At 40.8% G+C, this 21,060-nt stretch overlaps 1 protein-coding gene and 1 long non-coding RNA gene across 9 annotated transcripts in view; one reads left to right on the top strand and one right to left on the bottom strand.

The window, feature by feature from the left end:
• Cntn4 (contactin 4) overlaps window positions 1-21,060 on the bottom strand; it is a 1,006,259-nt gene that overhangs the window by 97,875 nt on the left and 887,324 nt on the right. The gene's annotated exons all lie outside the window — the stretch shown is intronic.
• On the top strand, window positions 1,726-6,000 carry LOC119087741. The gene is made up of 2 exons (XR_005091219.1): window positions 1,726-3,819; window positions 5,665-6,000. It is a non-coding gene; the product is annotated as an uncharacterized LOC119087741 (long non-coding RNA).

The raw sequence follows: 21,060 nt of genomic DNA, 5'->3' as shown, positions 1-21,060 counted from the left end.
GTATAAAAAGAATTAGAGGCTGGAATCACAGGATGACCCATTACCCCCAAGCAACTGAAATACCTAGAAGGCAATATTAATTATTAACTATAAAGGGAGCATACTACACAGATTATGTAAGTTACTGCACAGAAGCTGTGTCCACAAAGCACACAGTGATGCCAGAGAGAAACTTCTTTGAGTTGTATTGCTTCCCCAATTCTCAGTCTCTCAGTAAATGCAAGACAAAGCTGTGTTTGCTTTATCCCTCATACCAGGGAATACCTCAACTGCAAAGTCTTTCTCAGAGGAGAAATGAAGGATGAATGTCCTCATTCTTTCTTATGTCATGATAGAATGTGCTTGATGGTTTCCCTGTCCTGAGCACCAGCTACACTCAGTATCTTTGTCTGTTGTGGAAGAACACAAACTCAGGATTCATAAAACCAGCCACACAATCCAGCCTTTCTCAGTCTCCACACATGATATGTCCTCCATCTCTCATTCAAGGCAGCTTAAACTGCTGGTTCCGGGTTGGCTAGGCAGAGAGTTTGAGGAAATCTTAACACACTTAGGTCCTAGTTTGCACCTTTGGAAAGGGAGTCAGAGGGCTGGAGAGATGGCTCGGAGTTTCAAGCACATACTGTGCTTTCAGAAGACCTGGGTTCAATTCTCAACACCACATCAGTTCACTATAGTCCCAGGAGATCCAATGCCATCTTCTGACCTCTGTAGACCCCAGCATGCACATGGTACACATATATACTTCCAGGCAAAACAAGTATGCACAGAGAATGACAATACATTTAGAGAATAAAATAAAATTGGGGTCATATTGATAGCACCGTAATGGAATCTGAGTCTTGAGAAGGTTAACTGTGAAAATATCTCTGAAATACTTATCACCACTGCTGCTGAGTAAGCAGCTGATAAACGAGGTTGCTGTGATCACTTTTGTGATTATTTTCCGCATCATTATCATAATCTATAGTCAGTTAATGTTTTTTTTAAAGGGCTCAGAGTTGAAAATTACAGCAATTGAGTAAGGGAAATATAATACACCTATGACAGATGGAAATCAGTATCTAGCCACCATAAATAGTGATAACAATAAAAATAAATATGATGAAAATGTAAAGCATTGAGTTCATCAGGTACAGTTGTCTGCCAAGATTCTGGGCCCAGAGGCAGCAGCTGTTTTGGTATAAGAGGGATTGCCTGGGCTTCCAAATTGTTTACACGTACTAGAACCAAATTGAATTTCTTCTTCCTATTCTCAGAAGGATATGCATGGACTCTGTGGCTGTGCGCTATATGCTGTTTAAGAATGTCCGGGGACTTGGAGAGATTCAGACTTCAGCTTTGTGAAACATATTCTCTATCCCCACACATTCCTTGTATGACATTCTGAACATCAGTGTATGGTAGGCAGCTTCTGTTCCTCAAAGCTCACAGCCCTCCACAGTTGCCCAGTCAATTCTCTTAGCAATTATCAAACACTGGTTCCACACACAATCACCCCATCTATACAAACACCCTCCTCCTACCAGGTCCTACACCTTAGTTTTCTTTCTGTACTCTTACTACTTTACATCAACAGGCAGATTGTTAATACATTTATTACTGTGTTAAAATTAATTTAGCTTTGAAGGTTATCAGACACATTGGTGACTTCTTAAGGTTCAAAACTTAGTATATGGGCTGGACAGGTGGATCAATGGATTAAAACACTTATTGTGACTCACAAGGACCTGAGTTCAAATCCCCAGGATTATGTGTGGCTACAGGGATGCCTGTAATCCAGACAGGTGAATCATTGGGCCTTGCTGGTCACTAACCTAGATCCAGATTCAATGGGAAACTCTGTCTCAAGAGAATAAGGACATCTGGCCTCCACACAGGGCTGCATGCACCTGAATTCACATTTGTCCAAACATTGCACATACACAAAACCTCTAGAGTATTAAAAACATTTTAATGGATTAGTGTATTTCAAAGATTTCTTAAGAACCCAAAGCAAATTATAGTATTCTATAGATAAAATGCAACTATTCATATTACTACTAAAAGTTTATGGGCCTACTATTGTCTCTAAAGATTAAAAGGCAAAATAAAATGAAACAAAAGCAACCAAGCAAGCAACACACTCTGCAAAAGAAGTCACTGTCCTTGGGCAAACAGAGAGGTTGTAAAAATTTTAGTTATAAAGGTGTGTAAGCTATGTTTACTATTTCTATGAAGCTAAGTAAATGACTCTGTGTGATGAAGTTAATACATGGGTATTCTCTTCCCAGTAAAGTCATTTTTATGTGCACTGTTTCTTCAAGTCTATTTTGTAGTGCAATTTCCCTGATGAATCCAAGTCCTTGCAGCAACCCTTCTTCCTCTTTTCTCTCAACTATTGTACTCAACTATCGTCCACTCCCCTTATGTGGAAAAGAAAGTTATTTCTTTTCAAGAAAGAGTCTATATTCTTTTCAGACAAACCATCTAAAAAGAACTATGAAGTCACACAGGTAATGGGTTTCAATAAATAATTCCCAAGATGACAGAACATTTAGAAACTTGATAAATGGGGCCTCTCTTACTTAATAGTCCAAATCTGCAAGGTCCTTTTCCTAATTCCAAGGGGAAGCTGGTGACAGAAAAAGGGAAGAGGTAAAAAAGGAGCAGGAAGCTTTATTATTGAAAGTGTCTTGGTGGAGAGAGAAGCTAGTAATTTAGATATGCCAGTGATAAAGGGAGTCTGATAAGGACATGAGAGAGAGAGAACAGTCTGAGAAGATGGGCCATTGTACAAATGACCTACTTAAAGCAAAGCACACAACTGAACATGTTTATCCCGTGCATGTATAAAAGATCTTTTCCAGCAATTCTTTCTCTGATGATCAGCACAGCACACTTGGAAAATATGGCAGATGAGACTTCTTTATAAATGCAAAACTCAACAGGATCAAGAACTGAAGAGCAATCTTGTAAACACTGACAGCTTTCAGCAACCTGCAGCAAACAGGTGACAACTGTTTGCCAACAATTAAATTGCTATTTAAAAATTTAGATTGATTAACAAAGCATGCTTTGTTGATGTGTCCAATACCTTAAGAAGTACAGTACTTTTACAATATATTTGCCTTGGGTATAAAATAAGAAATGTATCATAGGACTCAGGAGATGGCTCAGTTAAGGCACCTGCCACATAACCATAAGACCTAAATTCAGACCCCTGGCACCTACATAAAATCCCAGGTATATCAGTATGCACCTGTAATCCCAGTGCTGAGGAGGCACAAACAGTATGATACCCCGGAACTCCTTGGCCAGCTAGCCTAGCTAAATCAGTGAGCCTCAACTTCACTAAAAGACCCTATCTCAAAAAATAAAGTGAAGAGTAGCTGAGGAAGACACCTGGAGTCAGCCTCTCACACCCACAAGTATGTGTACACATAGAACTTTTGCACACCAGTTTCCTGGGAGATGAAACATTCTATGTTGGAAGGGAGCTTATTAAGACACTCAATATTCCAAGAGGTAATAAAACATTCCATCCTTTAGGGAAGCTCCTTAAGCTCAGAAACAACTCAAAAGCTTCAGGAAGTCCCAGAAACTGACCAGATTTACTAGGACCTTTCTATTCCAAGAGAATAGAATCAATAAGGACTGTTGAGAGACACAGGAAGACCAAACCAGATCCACAGAAGACTCTCAGACAAGCTGAATTGCCTAAGAGAGTTTCAGACTATCAGGGCTGCCTGGAAAGGACATGCTTCAACCTGTCTAGCTGCATGCAGGCTGTGCAGGAGGCTCTGTATCCAGCTTTCATGAGCTGCCACCCATGCTGAGGTAGGCTTTGGTGATTCAGCTGTCTTTGAGTCATTTCTGCCTCTATAAGCAACCACTCTCCCATATTCATGTAAGTGACCCCAATAAAACTCATTGGGTGCATGTTGGTGGCATTTGTTTGGTCTGTGGTTGGTTCTGTCTCTGGGGTGAGCAGACATCTACATACATCTCCAAAAGAATAGTGTCACAGACCAACACACACACACACACACACACACACACACACACACACACACACACACACACACTAAATAAACACTAAATGAATAAACACACAAATAAATAAATAATTGAGAAAAGAATTATTAAAAGCTTTCTTTTAAGTGCATGTGTGCCTATATATGCTCATTAATGAGAGTTAGGGGGCATCAGTATTAAGGAGCACAAGCATTAGTATTTATGAGTTACAGTGATTTATGAGAAAACTGATCTTAATAGCAAATTCGGTTTTTTTTTCTCCAAAAATGAGGTAACCTGAATAATAAGTGATTTAAGAATATTCGCTTTGTAGTGGTCAAACCGTAGAGGGAGACAAAGTTGAAAAGAATATAAAACTCCAGGAGGTCTGTATAATTAATCAGCAACCCTGCAAAATATGCCATAAATTGGAGTGCAATTATACCACTGTGCTTGAAAATAGAGAACTGGACTTTTTCTTGGACTCTTCAGTTGTATTTCTTAGTGTTTATCTGAAGCATAATGTAAAATGCACATTAGGCAATGTGGCAAGGGAGTCACCCCATTCACCTGGGCTATTCCCAGCCTCATTTGCAAGTCTTTAAGGCCCCTTCACAGTCAGATTGCTGTTAAGGCCATGAAATAATATCTTGCCACTGCTGAAAGTTCCTGTCAAGAAAGAAAAGAAAAGTTTCAAAACTGCTAGAAAAACACAGTTTCTATGGATCTGAAATTTGCCACAAACTATATTGCTTTTTATGAAATTAAGTATAAATTTACCTTAAGAAAAGTTGTTCCTTCGCAATTTTCAACCCCATTTTTCCATAAACTATAGACTTCAAAGTATTTATTACTACTGCATTATTTATTCCAAAGACTTTAGAATTCCACTTATTGTTTCCATGGCATGTATAAAGATTTATGGAGTTCAGAAATATTTTAATAGAAATTAAAATGTGTTAGGTCCTCTCCAGCTTATATTAACCCATTCTTAACTTGAGTCACAGTATCTAGCCGTTCTTTGACCAGTGTGCTCCCATGTAGCCATTCAGACGAACACTAAATGACTAGATTTCTAAAATGTTGAATGTCCTCCTAATTTTTGTAGCCTTATCAAACAATATAATAAGGTAATACAACACTCTTCCTGCTTGGTGTATGTACTCTAAGCTTTACCGTGTCCAAAATTCAGATATGTATTTTGTGAGAATTTGGGATATATGAAACATTATAGGGCACTCTAAAAGAAAGACTCATTGTCATTCTAGAGCTGTGGAATGAACTTCTACCCCTTTGCCTAGCTAGTGCCCACTTCTCTGGGTAGCAATTACAAAGAGAATCACACCTTTCCTTACTCTCAGACCCCATACTCAGGGTATGTCTACATGACTTGGGTGAATCCAGGGGGAGAATGTCACATACTCTTGGTTCAGTTGATGGGTTCCAGGGTGGGAAAGTGATCAGCTCTAGGCCAATCAGAATAAACCTTGACACTCCTAGAACTGGCTCTGTAGACCAGGCTGGCCAAAACTCACAGAGATCCACCAGCCTCTGGCTCCGGAGTGCTGGGATTAAAGGTGTGTACCACCATTTCCTGGCCTTTTTGTTGTTGTTGTTGTTAATCCCTTGTCCTTAGGTGCATTTGAACTGGGTTTCTGTCATTTGCAGTGCAAAAAGCAGTGCCAGTATCCAAGTGCGATCCCTCCACCTCTCTGTGAAACAATGCACCAAGATGAAACATCTGCAAATCAATCAGGCTGAAATACCAGAAGACCTAAATGTTTACCTCCCTTCTGTCTGACATCTGGCCAGATGACACCCTTGCAACGTGACCCCCTTTTCTGTATAAACCTCTGCTAATGACTTGGGATGTTGGAACCATGCCCATTCTATGGTTGTGGTGAGTAAATGCTCTTATGTAAAGTACTTTGTAGAAGCCTAATATGTCCAGAAAGACCTGGATTTTGCAAGACATCAGAGTAAAGAGTTGGCTTTGTGTGCACAGGTCTGTGTGTCTGTGTGTCTGTGTGTTATGTATGTCTGTGTATCTGTATATCTATGTGTGTTTGTGTGTCTGGGTGTGTCTCTTTCTGTGTGTCTATCTGTCTGTAGGCGACAGTAGATGTCAACTGTCAAGCATCTTCTTTAGCCAGTCTTTATCTTGAGACACGGTCTCTCACTGAACGTGGAGTTCAGTGCTTCATCTAGACCAGCTAGTGAATAAACTCCAAGGTTTTTCCATCTCTTCTTCTCCAGTATTGGCTCTACAGGTATATGGAGCCATACCCAACTGTTAACATGGTTGCTGAGGATTCAACTCAGCTCCTCATGTTTTGAAAGGTAAGTATTTTACTGACTGAACCATTGCCCCAGCCCCTCTGATTCCTCTTTAAATGTATGGCAGGGGGAGTGTTTTTATTTTCCTGCTTAATAACAGTAGAACCTGCTGGGAAGAAATGAAGGTGTTCTAAAGAGACCAGCCTATCTCTCAATCTAACCAGCAGACTGTTGAAACAATGGACCCCAAAGAAAGGTAAATTTCCCCAGGAATCTCATGCTGGGGAAGGAAAAGATCCCAGGTAGAGGGGCACTTGTCTCTTGCAAAGATAATTCACACAGTTCTAATAACTTGTCAGACCACCTTAAAAGATAAGACTGAAGTCCAGACAAGGGTGGGTCAGTGGGTGGGACCACACCTTGGCTGGAACTATTTAGATGTGTGTGTCCTTGGCCTTGTATTTAAACTGTGATCACTTTCCAGATGGACTTGGGGAGTTCACAGGATGTCTTTGTCTATCTTCCCAATGTGGCCACATTGAATAAATCTCCCTGTGTTGCTTTCAAATTTTAACTAGGCTCATTCAGTTGGCTTATTGATGACAGTGTCTGACATTACTTGGTACCCCTCCAGGTTTGATAGCACCATTTGGAGTTAAGCCTTTATCTTTAGAGGGCCTTCGGCTTTAAAGAAAATTATTTGATGGTCAAGATCATTAGTGAAATTCAGAAAATTCCCCACTTAATTGCCACAGTCCTCAACTAACCATCTATGTAGCAATAGGTTCAGTCAAAACTAAATTCCTGTTCCATTTAGCTTGGTTCATCCACATTTTCCCCCTCCCTGTGGATGTGTGGTCTTTTGCCACTTAGAAACACGTTCTATCTACAGTATGATCCGAGAGATTGGGGTGCTTGTTTTACTTGCATGGAGAGAGAGAAGAAGCACATTATAATCAACTTCCAAGAAACTTAAAATGTGATTTTCTTGTGATGAGGCTATGTACATGCACACGGATTCTGAGCTCTGTTTAGCGGCTGACAAACCATTTTTGGAGCCATATTTGAGATTAGCAGAGAAAAACAGCAAACACAATCTCAGCTTATTTGTTCCAGCTGATACCATCTGAACAGTAGCCAGAGGCTCAGGCTTCTGAGATAAGGCAGACTCCCTAAGTTTGAATGGTCATGGTTCAAAGACAGATAACCTGTCCCATTCTGCCAGAACATTAAGTACAAAAGGCAATGGGGCATTGTAACTTTTGTTTTAAGAGAAATCCCATAAAAATCAATGTACCTCCCACCCTCCCTCTTCTTTTTAAAGAAACTGTCCTTTAGAAATAGGTGTTTGGAGAACAAAATGGTAATTGGTTTCCTTACAGACTTGGACTTTCACAATGTGTCCTATACCCCAGGGTCAGCCAAATCCAACATTTCAGTACCTGATTTAGCATTGTCAAGCTGTACATTGCTCTGAAGATGATGGACTGGGCTTAGCGTTTTCTGGCTTTAAAATATCATAGTAAAAGGCCCGAGGGAAAGCTCAGTAGCCAAAGTGCTTGTTATGCTTGTTAGAATTCCTAGCCACTCCCCCAGCTACATGACATCACATGCGCAGTCCAGTAGCCAGGCAAGATGCTTAGTTATCCTAGGGTCTTCCACTTCATTGTGCCTCGGTGGCTTCTCTGGCATGGTAAACAGCACCGCTCAATAAATAACATTGCGCCACTTAACAAATAACAATGCAAGCCCAAGGATTGATTTCCAGAATGACACAAAAATCCAGGTATACTGGTGAACATTTGTAATTACAGTGCTGGGGTATTAGAGCGAACTATTTAGCCAACGTGGCCTAATTTGTGAGCTCCAGAACAAAGTGGATGCCTCTCAAAGAATAACATCTGAGGTTGAATGACATCATGTATGTTGGCTTCTGGCCTTAACATACATGCCATATGCACATGCCCTTATAAATATACTTGGACATGTGCACCCATACACAATACACATCTGCACACATGCACATGCACACAAATTTCCTGACTATGACACTAGTCAGTGTAATCAAAAATTCAGTAATTCTAACAAAAGGCAAAACATTTTAGCTGATTGAAAGTATCTGCTCATGTAGGGAAGATACTGTTATCAACTTGGGGGTTCACAAACTGTGCCTCAAGTCGGGTCTGGCCACCCATCCTCAATAAGCCTACTAAAAGAGCCAACGCATTGGTGAGAGGGACAATGAGATCTAGTTAGCCCCATCAAGGCCATCCCTGGGGTCCTGGAGTAAGATCAAAGTTTAAACAGAAGGCCAAGGACACGCACAGCTAAGCGGCCCCAGCCAAGAATATGGTCTTTGCTGTCATAGGACCATCATGGTCTGGTCTTTGGTCTCATCCTGCAAGGTTGGTACGAGAAGTTGTTAGAACTATGGGAAATCTCTTTCCATGAGATGAGTTCTCTAGCAGTCTGGTACCTTTGCCTTACCTCCAGCATGAGTTGCTGGGGAAATCCCTATTTCTTTAGGGTCCATTGTCTGACATTCAGATTGAAAGACACCAGTGTCCCTTTAGAACGTCTTCATATCTGCCAGGTTGGTTAGAATGCCATGCCTTTTATTTTACACATTTGAAACTAAAGTCAATGTATCGGTTGTTTATAGGAGAGTTATATTAAAAAATAACCCTGGTAATGCAGGAGATTACATTGGCACTATGCTCTTTCAGTGGTAAGAAAGCAATGTGAACAAAGAAATTGAGATTCCAAAAGCATTAATGCCCACTATATATATATGTGTGTGTGTGTGTGTGTGTGTGTGTGTGTGTGTGTGTGTGTGTGTGTAACATCAGAGTGCTAAACTATAGGGATATTTTGTTTGTGCTTTAACAAATAAAGTGTGTCTTAAGATCAGAGAGTGGAGCGGAGCCACTAGTTAGTCATAGAAGCTGGGTGGTGATGGCACACACTTTTAATCCCCACACTCAGGAGGCAGAGACAGATGGATCTCTGTGAGTTCAGGGCCACCCTGTGTCCACAAGTCCATTTGACAGAGGAAATCCCCCAACTGAGAATCTCTCAGATTGTTCTGGGCATGTGAGGTTGACAGCTGAAGATAACTAGAAGACACAAGAATGAACAATGAAGGCTGCCTATAAAGGAGGCTAAACAGCCCAAGATAATTTGTTTCTGGATCTGCAGTATTCCAACTCTCCATAACCAGTAATATTCTAATCAGTTAATCAGAATCTTTAACACAAGAGTGTCTTTCTTCTGGGGATTTCAGTTCCCACTCCAATAACAGAACTGTTCAAGAAGAATAACATTTTTTATATTATTTTAGTCTAGGAGTGCTTATTTTTACAGATATGCTAGCCAGGAAGAATGATTTTATTAGTACTGTGCAAAACCGTTCGTTCATTCATTCATTCATTCATTCATTCATTTATGTGTTTGCGTATTGTGTGTGAGTGTGTTATGGGTGTGAATGTGTGTAGGTCAGAGAACATCTTACTGGAATTGGTTCTCTCTTTCCATCATTTGGGGCCCAGGGATTAAACTCAGGTTGCTTCACTAGGTCTCAAGCACCTTTACCCACCAAGATATTTTATAGGCCTGAGAATTATACCTCTTAGGAGCATTTGCTGTATTACAGAGCTTATCAATTGAGCCTTTTATAATTGGGTTTTAAGCTGCAGCTAGCCCTCTGGTGAGGAGCGGGAGCCATCCTGTTGGAAAGCAAGCATTGGGCATGACGAGAGTGCAGGAATAGTCCGGACAGTTCATGAAAACAAGACGGGGTGAGTCTAGGTCGCTTCACAAGAAGACAAAGAATGGCGCTCAAAATTCTCTTTCTTTCCTCTAAAATCATTGCTACTCCATATCTGTTTCCAACAGGGCCCCCATGCTGCCTGCACCTTTCCCTCCTGTGGCCCATTATCAAAGTCTCTGCACAGCAGCTCCCTCCTTAAACCCCAAAGGACAAGGAACCCCAACACAGCTGACATTTATTTATCTCCACAGGGGCCGGTAATCAAAAGGTTCCTGCTAGGAAGCACATCTGCATTTCTGTGTCCCAGCTCCAGAGAGCCACCCTGGGCCCTTTAATTTTCCAACCTGTTTCTTCCAGTGATTGTTTCAAGGCCCCCACAGCCTTCCAATACAATCCCCGAGTGCTTGAGTTAGCGAGAGCTATTTCTGTTAATTGCAACCCAGGAATGCTGACACTTTGAGCCAGTGAACAAAGAACTTTGGCAAACCTGGGGTGTGAGCACTGGGACTTGGGACTGCCGAGGAGAGAGCTTGGCTGTCGTGTGTCTCCCCATCCCCCATGTCACACCAGGGGGCCCAGCTTAAAATTCAATTCCTGAAGACTGTCTGTGGATAAGCGTTTTTACTCAATGAAAGTTCCCTCAATGGCAGTTCTCCGCAGAAGTTTCTATTAGTGGGAGTGTTCAGAGCAGAAGCGCTGTTGACATGCTCAGATTTTTCTTGAGGGGAATTCAAGACAGGAATGAGATGGGGTTGGCATAAATGACTTTTACGATCCAGAGATCCAATAAGTCTTGGAGTTCAAATGGCATCTTTTAGAGTACGTGAGTTTTCAGCTGTAATTGCCCTTGACATGTTTTCACAAGCATATTTTCCCCAAGCTTAAACAGACTTTGATGAAGAAGAAAAAAGCGATGGATTTTTATCGGAAGTGCCACTGAGAGCTCAAATACAATCTCACTTTGTTTCCAAAGGTTATTCTTTGTAGATGGCTCTGTTTTCACGTCCTCTCCCCCACATACACACACTACTTAGTAGGTAGCAGGTACTAACCTGCACTCGGGTTGGGTCACTTGATTTTCTCTGAAGTCACATTTAGTCCATTGGAGAGAGTAATAATAGCCTTTGTTTCCCCAGCCATTCAGCAAGCTCTTTTTTGTTCTTTTTTTTTTTTTTTTTTTTTTTTTTTTTTTTTTTTTTTTTTTTTTTGAGACAGGGTTTTTCTGTGTAACTTTGGAGCCTTTCCTGGAACTCACTCTGTAGCCCAGGCTGGCCTCAAACTCACAGAGATCCACCTGGTTCTGCCTCCCAAGTGCTGGGATTAAAGGCATGAGTCACCACCGCCCAGATTTCAGCAAGCCCTTGAACATAACTGAAAGGGTGGTTGATTTCTCATAACAGTGACTTTTCACAGGTACATCTCTAGGAGAAATTTGCTAACACTGTATACACTATGCTTTGAGACTAATGTAATATGTTTTTATTTTTATAGATAGGATGCTCTCAAGGGTCCCTGCATTTGATAAATACCCTATAGTTGCTAATTATCTACTGTATAAAATATTGTCCATTATCTTTTTTTTTTTTTTTTTTTTTTTTTTTTTTGAGACAGGGTTTCTTGATGTAGTTTTGATGCCTGTCCTAGATCTCTCGCTATAGACCAGGCTGGCCTCGAACTCACAGAGATCCACTTGGTTTTGCCTCCCGAGTGTGAGGGATTAAAGGTGTGAGCCACTACCACCCAGCTGTCCATTATCTTTATACCTTTAAGGACCTGTATCAGTCAGCTATTGCTACATAACAAACAACTCCCAGACAAAGTTTCTTAACACAAGAGTTTTAATTATGCATTATGTAGTTAGCTAAGTGCTATCTCCAGTGACAGAAGGGACTCTGACATGTGCCCTTTCCTCTTTCAAGAGTCTTCTCTTCTCTTGTCCACATAAGAGTGGCAATTTCAAAACCAGCCAGGTCTGCTTCCCAAGTTAAAGTTCTTTAAAAAGTGTTTTCTTCTTGCGGAGTATTTGATCATACTGTGGCATTCCGAGACTGTTATTAAAGTTAACCTTGGATCAGAGAGGGGGATCAACCAATAGCTGACCAGAATTAGCCATAGGGATTTTGGAGGACCCAGGATACAGTACAATAGAGAGGCACAGCAAAGAGTAGGGAGGGGCTTAGAAAAATTAGCAGGCCTTTTCCATTTTGGAAGCCTGGAAAGAGAAAGTCAGATGGTCCTTCCTTCCCCGCTTTCCTGATCTATCAGGTTTTTATCCCAATATCTGGCTCCTGATTTTTTTTTTTTTATGAATAATAGAACAACTTAGATAAACACTTTATTTTCGGGCTCATTGGTGAATTCAAGTCTAAAGTCGAAATATAAAGATTCCCTCAAAGGGTGTGATGACAGGTGGGCATTGAAAATAGTAGTCCAGCTGCAATCCACCTGACGATGGAAGTTAATTTATAATTTAGTATCAGAAGAACATTTTCTCTCTTTAAGAATTGTTTTCAGGTAATAAATATCGCTGTATCATTGATTTTCCTTTTGGCTCCCAGAAACTCAAATACTTACATCATTAGCTAAATCTTATGTTGATGTTTTGTTCTGAGACAGGACCTTGCTGTGTAGCTCAGGCTGTCTTCATGTTTGTGATCTTCCTGCCTCAATCTCCTGAGTGTTGGGATTACAGATATGTGCTATCACTTTTGCCTCCCTGTCTCCACCCCACTCCATCATTGCTGATGTATTCTTTCCCCTTCTCCACGGTCTAGTATTGTATTTCAATCACCTTATTGCATACAGCTTGTCATCTAGGCTGCATGAAGTGTGCCTATGTGTTTGCTTGAGTGAGAGCCAGTGTGATAAAAACAGACTTGCATTTATCCGCGGCACCGTTACTGTCCACATGGTACCAGCAGACATTTGAACTATTTGTAATGGAAGGGAAAGATGCCATATCTTTTAAAGAGGCTTAGTCATTATTCCATGTTACATTCCCTTGGTTCTATACTGAGTGACAATGGAGTACCCCAACAAAAAAAGTTTTTCAGGAAATTATCTCAAACCAGGTTTTCAGGAGGGATGCAGCCTTTTACAATCCTCACAGGTTCAAAACGGGAAATGTTTTAAAATTCAGAGCGTATGCCTAAGAAGGTGACAGACATAAAACACATGCAGCTGAAAAATGAAGATCTTCATTTCAGTTTGGAATATTTTTCCTCCAAAGATATCATGAGACAGACTTTCAAAGGGCTTTGAAGGCAGAGCTACAGTGTTTCATGGCCCCCGTGACTGAGGCTGGGGAACGTTACCTGAGACTTGGCAGTTAAATTTGAAATGTTGACTTGAAATATTTTCATTGAAGTTTGTACCAAAGTTAAATATCACTAGAAAGTTACTGAAGCTGTTTTTTAACCATTTTCCTGCAAATTTGTTCTCTGCTAACAGGAAACTTTCATGCCTGCCGAGACAAAGGCTTACCCGGTGTTAAAGGTCTTTGGCAGAATTTACCTTTGGAATGAATTGGAGGAGGAATTTTTAGAGATCCCAAATTATTTCTGATGAGTTGAAGATTTATTTTTACTAAATCAGTCACAAATTAGAAAAAAACAAAAAAAACAATAAAAGATCAGCTTTCTCAGTTAAATATGAGATGGCTTGGTATTCAGTTTAAATGGTTAAGAAATAGTTTATACTAAAATAATAATTAGAGGGCTGGAGGAAGAGTGAAGCAGTTAAGAGCACTTGTGGTGATATTATGTTCCCCAATATATTGTGCACTCTAATAAACTTATCTGGGGTCAAAGAACAGAACAGCCACTAGATAAACATAGAGGCCAGAAAATGGTGGCACACACACCTTTAATCCTAGCATTCTAGAGGCAGAGATCCATTTGGATCTCTGTGAGTTCAAAGTCACACTGGAAACAGCTAGGTATGGTTACACACACCTTTAATCCCAGGAAGTGATGGCAGGAAGCAGAAAGGTATATAAGGCGTAAGGACCAGGAACTAGAGCTCGTTAAGCTTTTAGGCTTTTAGCAGCAGTTCAGCCAGATCAATTCGGATGAGGACTCAGAGACTTCCAGTCTGAGGAAACAGGATCAGCTGAGGAATTGGCAAGGTGAGGTTAGCTGTGGCCTGTTCTGTCTCTCTGATCTTTCAGTGTTCATCCCAATACCTGGCTTCAGGTTTGTTTTTATTAATAAGACCTTTAAAGATTCATGTAACAAGCACTGGCTGTTCTAGGGAACCCAGGTACAACTTCCAGTACCCACATTGCCACTCACAATCACCTGTAACTACAGTTCCAGGGGATCTGACTCCCCCTTCTGACCTCCTTAGGCACTGCATGGATGTGGTATACAGGCATACATGCAAGCAAAACACCCATATACATAAAAAAAATACCAATTATATTGTGTATTATTTACTTACATATCACTGTGATGGTAATATCTGACAGGAATGATTTCAGAGAAGAAAGATTTATTTAGGGTCATGGGTTTAGAGGGTTCCAATTTCTCCTGAAGGAGAAGGCAAAGTGGTAAGGGTGTGGAAGAGGATGTTCACATCTCAGTGGGTGGATGTGGCTAAGGGTGTCTACATCATAGTGGGTGGGTGTGGCAGAGACCATTCACCTCATGGTGGTTGATATGGCAGAGATTATTTACATCACAGAAGTGGGTGTTGTAGAGCCTGCTTACATCATGGCAGACTAAGAGCAGAGGCCAAGATAGGAACCAGGCATCAAGCATAACCTTCAAAGCCTTGTTTCTGATTTTACTTCATCCAGCTAGTTCCCACCTCGCAAAACATGCCCCCAGTTGGGGCCCAAGTATTCAAAACAGGAGCCTGTGGGGGACATGGCAAATTCTAATTATAGCAGATTTTATGAATTTCAAATCCATGTCCTAGTTCTTCCAGGGTTAACACCATAGCTAAGGCAGAAGCATGTGGAAAGGGCTCTCCAAGTTAGAGCCTGAAGAATTCACAGTCATTTGTGCAGATCTGCTAGTTGAGCCATCCTAAATGTGGAGCAGATCACTGTATTTTTCCCAGTTATCCCCAGGTAATCTATTGATGCCATGAACATAACTGACAGTATACCGCCTTCTGAAAACTCACTCTCAAAAATACTATTGGACTTTCGTTATTTAATATATTTCCCTCCAGAAGCTAATTTCCTTGACCTAAAAGGACTTCAAAGGATATTCTTTTCTTGATGTCAAGACACTGTGGGGATCTCCTGAGGTGATGTTTATTTCTAAGCACAGGGGAAGAGCACACAGTGATGTTTAAATACAGATAGACTTCACACAGTGTGGTCTGGGGAAATACTCTGAATAGCTACTGTGAGGGTTGATTTTAGTTTCTACCCCAATTACTTTCCTTCGATGCATTTTAGAAAACATTTAATTTTAGTTTTATTTATGTGTATGTCTGTGTGCATGCCACATATGTGTATGTTGCTACAGAAGCCAGAAAAGAACATTGGATCCTCTGGACCTGGAGTTACAGGAAGTTGTGAGCCATCCACAAGGGTTCTGGGAACTGAACCTGGGTCTTCTGGAAGTACATCAAGTGCTCTTAAGCACCAGGCTACCTTTCTTGCCCCATATATTTGCATCTTGACCCAGGACCTGTATGGATTTGGATATGTCACACACTACTGATCCTTCTGTTCCCCAAGGGTACAAACCTTGTAAAACATGTCAGAAGGAAATCAACAAAATGCCTCTTTTATCTTACATCATCCTGAGTAAAGCTTTGGAAGGGACAGACAAGACAAAGACTCTTGAGATTGAGCTTTGTTTTCTGCTTTACCTACAGAATGCCCCCAGTATCTTTACACACCCCTTTCTTAAAGTTTCTGCTCAGTCATAACAGAAGACCCATCTCTCTTAGTTATTGCCTCTTTTATGATGTCATGCTGTGTTCCTCCAGCTTGATGTCCTCTTTCTTCCTCTCCTAGATGCTTGCAGGCTGATGCCACTGCTTCTTAGCGGAACTCCTTCATTCTATCTTATACTACAATGCCTGTACTTTCTATGCTCATTGAGGAAGACTCCAAATGTGACTTCTTCTTTTTAATCATGCACAGTTGCATTAGGGTGATTTTTAACAAGGATGGTTTTTAAAATTGTGAGGGTTTAAGCTAAAGTTTAAAAGAAACTCACTGCAAATAGAAAGAGGGTACCAGCCTTGCTGTGATAAGAATTCAATAGTCTGAGGTATGCCACTGGACTTCCATGGTCCACTGTCTAGCCCTCTCTCATGAGGGTTCAGAAATTACCTTCCTTGCATCATGAATTCATTAGACTGTCTACTTATAAAATATAGGAACATGTGAGAACCTAGTACATAAAAATGGGATGTTCAGTTATTAATGTACCATGAAAGATAAAACTGCCACTCATCCAGCTGAACTGTCATACTCCTTCCCCACAAACCAGTGGTTCTTAATGAGAGGCAGTAGCATTCCTTACAGTGTGCTTGAGATAGATGGAGGCTTTCTTGTCTGGACTTAGAGATGTTATACTTTTGCAAGATGTAGCAACGATGCACACAGAAAAGAAACACAGAGTCCAAAGCCAGGCATGGTTGCACACATCTCAGTACTTGGACTTGGGATATGGAGGGAGGACGATGAGCTCACGATCAGATGGGGATAAGTGAGATGCTAGAGGGACACACCAGGCATTCTATGACTCTTTATATCTCGTTTTTCTTCCTTTTCCTCCCCTCTCTCCTTCTTTCCCTTCCTCCTCTCCCCCCTCCCCGCCTCTCTCTCCCTCCTTTCTGTCCTTTTCTTCCCTTTTCGAACTTCACAGACTTCCTAGTGTAGCTTTCTAGGGTCTCACTTATGACCAGTCTGGTCTTGAGCTTTCATGTGTGAAATTGAACTCAAAATACTTCAATGTAAAAATGTGAAATCATGCATTCCCTAGGATAAAACAAAGGAGTCAACTTTCATTAATTTTGTCAGGGAAGTCTTGTATGTGATAACTACAGCCATAGAACAAAAGCAGAAGGCCAGTCAGGTGGTGGTGGTGGTGCATATCTGAGTTCGAGGCCCGCCTGGTCTACAGAGTGAGTTCCAGGAAAGGCTCAAAGCTACACAGAGAAACCCTGTCTTGAAAAAAAAAATAAAAGAAAATAAAAAAAGCAGAAGGCCTCAGAGACATCTCTCCCCAAGATGCACAAACATCAGAAGGTCTATGTATAGGTGCTCAGAGTAATTAGTCATGAGAAATACAAATCAAAGCCACAGGGAGATACCACCTCATACCTGGTACTCAACTTTAAGGAAAGAGACAAGAGATGACAAATGTTCGATAGAGTGTGAGGAGAAGGGAACTGTGCAGGTAGGAAGTGAAACTTCCGTAGCCTTTATGGAAATCAGTAGGCAGGTCTATCAGAGAAAAACTAATTAAATCTACCAGCAATTCACTGATCTTACTTCTGGATACATCTTTAGGAGAAAGGAAGTCAGTATCTAGGTGTATTTGCATGTTCATGCTTCTTGCAGCATTACATGCAATTAGCAAGGTTTCAAAAACCTCAGTGAAAATTCATAAAGGAATTGTAATGCATGTGTGTAACAGAATGCTAGTCAGTCATATAAAAGGAAACCTTGCTGTTTGAAAATACACAAATATACCTGAAGGATATGGCATTCAGTGAAATAAGTCAGGCATGGAAAGGTAATTACCACATGATATCATTCACATGTGGAGTCTAAAATGTAAAACTCACAGAAGCAGATTAGTGGTGGAAGAGAAGCTGTGAGCAGCTGAGACATGGAGAAATGGAGAGATGCTGGTCAAGGCTACAAAATTTCAGTTACAGTACAAACAGTTCTATTGTACAATCTGGGTGGTTAGAGATATATTCAGTTTCATGATAGTGACCATTATATGCAATGTGTTTGCATATACATGCATGCAGTGTGTGTGTGTGTGTGTGTGTGTGTGTGTGTGTGTGTGTGTGTGTGTATATGTGTGTGTGTGTGTGTGTGTGTGTGTGTGTGTGTGTGTGTGTGTGTGTGTTCTGGTTTTATCTGCGGCAGGGGTCTCCCAATGTATCTCAGGCTGGTTTTCAACTTTGCCATCCTCCTATTCCAGCTTCCTTAGTATTAGGGTTACATGTGTGGACCATCATATCAAGATGTATTTTACGTCCTGGATGTACTCAATATTTAATTATAAGTTCAATAGTTTAAAATAAAATTGGTATTGTTCACTTGTTTAAAAAATAAAAAGAAGCCAGGTGTCAGTGGCACACGCCTTTAACCCCAGCACTCTGGAGGCAGAGGCAGGTGGATCTCTGTGAGTTCAAGGCCAGCCTGCTCCACAGAGCGAGATCCAGAACAGGCACCAAAACTACACAGAGAAAACCTGTCTTGAAACTCGCCCCCCCCCAAAAAAAGAAGTATTATCTCTCTCACTAATTTAACTGAGGGTATTTATTGCCTTTGACTTTTTCTTGTCCATTTCTACTTTAATAGCTTTTTATTGTGATAAGATATATATATCACAAAATTAGCAATTCTTGATTTTTAATGTATACTTCAGTGGTACTAAGCATGTCTATTCTGTTAAAAAAACATTATCTACCTTCCAGAACTTTTTCATTATCCCCAATTGAAATCCTGTGCCCATATTAAAAGAATTACTATTTAATCCATACCTTCAACCCTTGTGAACTGATATTTTCTACCTCTTTTCTCTGTCAAGGTGCATATGTGCTCCTTCTATGTATAATAATCTGAATTATTTGTTCTTTTCTACTTATTTTACTTACTGTGTTTTCAAGGCTTATTCATGTGACATCATGTATTAGCTCTCTTTTCATCTTTTTGGACTGAAAAATATTCCATTGTAAACATACCCATATATTTTGTTTATAAATCCATAGCCTCTAACACTTTTGGCTTGTTTTCACTTGAGTATTGTGAATCATGTTTGTAGGAACATGATAGGAAAACATCTGTCTGTGAATTTTTCCTTTCAGTCCCTTTGAGTAATGCCTTGAAGCAGAATTGATGATCTATTGTTAATTCTATCTGCAATCGCTCTGAGCATCCTGAGCCATTTTACATTTCTATCAGCATTGCACATGGGCTCCAACCACTCTATGGTCTCTTTCCATTTTGGACATTCCTTCTTTGAACAAACAGCTGGTCACAGGATTGACAAGCCCATTGAAAATGGTTCCTCTGTCAGCTCCATCTGTGAGATTTTGGTCAGTTCCACTTCTAAACCTCAACCCAGGTTCTGACTGATCACAGCCCTTAATTTCTTCAGGTCACTGTGATTACTCTGGAAAGAGTTCAGGATTTTAACTGAGACAGTGAGCCATACAGAGACTTATTTTTCTGTGACTTTCCAGAAAATGACTCTCATTTTACCCTTCTAAAATTACATACATGAAAATTCTGTGTTTAGGGCTTTTTGTTGCTCCTGAGGAGGGAACCTGTTTATGATAGTTTTGATGAGAATGTCTCTGATAGGCTTCAATGTTTAATTGAGTACTTGGTCTCCAGTGGGTGGCCCTGTTTGGGCAGCTTCAGGAGGTGTGGCCTTGTTGAAGAAGGTGTGTCACCAGGGTGGGCTTTGAGGTTTCAAAGCCACTGGCTGTTCCCAGTTCACTCTTCCCTGCCTCATGCTTGCATTTCAAGATGTAAGCTCTCAGCTTGCTGGTCCAGCCGCTGAGTCTGCCTGCTGCCACACTTGCTTGCCAGGCTAATGATGGATTCTTATCCCCTTGGAATCATAAACTCAAATCATAGCCCCTCCTTATAAGTTTCCTTGGTCATGTTGTTTTATCACAGCAATAGGAAAGTAACTAATACACTGTCCAAGAAAGAGATTAACATGGTAGACAGAAGAGCTGAGACTGGGTTTATTTTGTCACTTGAGACATCAGAAGAAACCTAATAAACTCTACCTGACTGACACATGCAAGTATCATTTACTCTGCAGCTAGCTCAGTCATGCTAATAAATAAGATTTATGTGCATTTGAGCCTAGAGTCCTGAGGAATATTTTATCTTTAAGGCTGCTTTTGCATCTAATCTTCCTGATTATGAAAAACTTTTAAAGTTAGACTTTTGGTGAGTACTTGGCTGTCTTCTGTGCCTACTATTTGTTTTAAAGGTCCATTTCACTTTGGGATGTTTTATAAGACTTTTCATGGCATAGCCGCCTTGGTGATTATTTCCGACTTAGCCAGTATTAAAATGAGGCGGCACTGCTGGAGGACCCAGCTGCTGTCATCCTGCATGTGTCTCCTCAGCACAGCCTAGGTGATTTGGTTGAGGGAGTAGGACTATAGTTAAGCATTAGCTCAATAACATCTTTGAATCTGACAGCCAGAGTGTTTATAGCAAGAGACACTGACTGGAGAACAAGAGATTTCAAAGCAAAAGTTGTCTAGACACAGAAACTCAAACTGAGTAGTAGGCACAGAGATCGCAAGGACTAGCAAACTCCATCTGCACTGTGCCAGTTACTAATGGACCTAGACTGCATGACTCTAACACTATCATCACATTTCAGGAGGAAATGTCCTGACAATAGGGCCTTTGCTATCCATACCATGCCAAGGTGTTCTGACTGCCACACTTGAATCATTTTTCCCACTCAGTGAAAAAGAGGAGGATAGTATTGTCGGCCCTCTTGATTTGGATGACACATGTTCTCAGAACCACCTGGGGGGATTCGCTCTAAGAATGAATGGAATCCAAAGGCCAGAGGGAAAAAAAACCCCACACCTGATAAATATAATTGCAATTTCCTTGCAGCACCATATTTGATGGCAAGACATTTGACACAGCGACAATTTAATATGTGGAAAGACAGAGAGAGACAAGTCATGCTGTCCATCTTCAGTAATTGATTGTCTGCAAGTTCCCAATGGGCACTGGGGGACAACTCTCATAAATAGCTTTTTCCTCTAACCCAACGGGAGAAGGTGGAAGACCCTGTTCATTTTGGTGAAGTTTGTCTTTC

This window comes from Peromyscus leucopus, chromosome 3, assembly GCF_004664715.2.
Source record: "Peromyscus leucopus breed LL Stock chromosome 3, UCI_PerLeu_2.1, whole genome shotgun sequence".
In the NCBI taxonomy this organism is placed as follows: Eukaryota; Metazoa; Chordata; class Mammalia; order Rodentia; family Cricetidae; genus Peromyscus; species Peromyscus leucopus.
The sequence above is the reverse complement of the archived record's forward strand: the minus strand, read 5'-3'. Positions and strand labels throughout refer to the sequence as shown.